Genomic DNA, 1,990 nt, shown 5'->3' with positions numbered 1-1,990 from the left:
AAGGCATGATTAAAAAAAGAAAGAAAGAAAAAGAATCTATTGGGCTCCCAATCAATATACTTAAAGGTTAGATTTTTCTGGGGTTTCGGGTCTCCAGTTCAGGAGCTAGTGGGGAGGTGTCTTTTCTTCTGTGTTTGATGTCTATCAATCACATTGCTTGTGATTTTGGGATTTAGAAATCAATAAAGGGACAAAAAGAAGAATGGAATACCGTATTATGCAGAATTTAGTTTAGAAAACAGGACCCACTCTAGGTATTTCTGCAAGAAGAGAATTTAATACAGATAATTAGGTGCTTTCAAAACCATTAGAAGAGCTGAGGGTATAGAAGGTCAAGGAAGGCCATTGCTAGATTTCAGGTTTACCACCAGCATTCAGGGAATTAGCAAGTTCTAGGAACATCACAATCCCGCAGCACCAAGTTGGAAATTCATGAGGAAACATGTTAGAAGTACTTGTAAAATCCTGCATATACAAAGGCCCATGTTCACTGTAGCCAGGGAACGATGTTTGACTTTCCTCTCTCTTGTCACTGGACTGATTCTGTGCCAGGTTGTGCTGGGGTCTGGTCCTGCCCTGGCACAGTCTATGACTTCGGGTTCTTGACTTGTGTGAGAAAGATTTCAAGAACGAGTCTTGAGAGTCTGAGTGAGAGCAATAGCAAGTTTTATTCAGGTAGAGACAGGCCAGGATGTGGGTGCCACTGTGAAAGAAGCTAAAGTACAGATCTGAGTGGACATGGGCCATATTGAGAGTGAGTTGCACATATGGTCAGTCAGTCCTTGGATTTTATGTGTTTCCAAGGGGTTGTTTCTAAGCTCTGGTGCTATATTCTGACTCCACCTTCTGTTTGGGAGGGTGGTTGTGTTTCTAATATAGTCTGTTCTGAAAGTGTCATGGAATTCATACTCTTATACCTGTGGTGTCAATTTCCATTATAATGATGGTATAATGAGCTTTCGAGTCTGTGGTCAGTTTTTCCTCCATCTTGGATGGATATGGTTTTATCTTACCCTTGTTGTTTTTGCTGTTAACTTCTGGACCACTGAAGGGTTTTCTGCCATAAACTATTTCCCTTTGATCTTGTGGAGGGGGGCTCTGGTGAGAGGACCTAGCGGCTTATCCACCTGTGATGTCAGCTTCTACTTCCTCATTCCACTTGTCAGGATTTCCCCCTAACTTCTTTTTATCCTGCTTCACTACCTTTGAATCATACAGGATGCCTCTCATTTGCATTCTATAATCCAGAACTCTATTATAGGGATTTTGGGAAATCTAGTTCCCAGGCAGTCATTCCCTGAGATGAAGGTGACAGCATAAAGGGGTGGGGTTGGGTGGGATAAGTTATAAATGGACAATCTGCACAGAGGCCTTAACCAATATTAGATAGAGGATCTTTTTTTCTGTCTTGAGTACAACTTTGAACTTTCCCAAAGTGCAGTTCCCATAGTCATTAAAATACATTATAGTTGAATATTTTCATTGTAAATACAAAGTATAAGGTCTAAGTTTGCCATGAAAATGACATCATTTTTCAAACAAGGAAAAAACCTCATTATTCCTTTTGAGAAAAGCAAAGGCCTTGGTGCATTTATTAATATGGTCAGGTATTCATTTAATTTATTGTTCAGTTACAGTTTACCTACAATGTTATATTAGTTTCAGGTTTATAACATAGTAATTAGACATTTATATAACTTCTGAAGCGGTAACCCTGATAAGTCTAAGTATCCATCTGAAATCATACACAATTATTTCAGTATTATTGACTATATCCCTATGCTGTACTTTACATCCCCGTGACTATTTTTATAACAGGCAATTTGTACTTCTTAATCCATTTCATTTTTTTCACCCCTTTCCCAGATCCCTCTCCCATTGTGCGACCATAAATTTGTTCTCTGTATCTATGAATTGTTCTTGTTTGTTCATTTCTATTGTTTTTTAGGTTTTATATAAGTGAAATCATATGGTATTTGTCCTTCGCTGT

At 38.5% G+C, this 1,990-nt stretch overlaps 1 pseudogene; it reads right to left on the bottom strand.

Moving 5' to 3' along the window:
* Positions 1 to 987, bottom strand: part of LOC102763769 — a 64,990-nt pseudogene extending 64,003 nt beyond the window's left edge.
* Between the last annotated feature and the right edge of the window lie 1,003 nt (positions 988 to 1,990).

This window comes from Myotis davidii, unplaced genomic scaffold, assembly GCF_000327345.1.
Source record: "Myotis davidii unplaced genomic scaffold, ASM32734v1 scaffold534, whole genome shotgun sequence".
Classification (NCBI taxonomy): Eukaryota; Metazoa; Chordata; class Mammalia; order Chiroptera; family Vespertilionidae; genus Myotis; species Myotis davidii.
The sequence above is the reverse complement of the archived record's forward strand: the minus strand, read 5'-3'. Positions and strand labels throughout refer to the sequence as shown.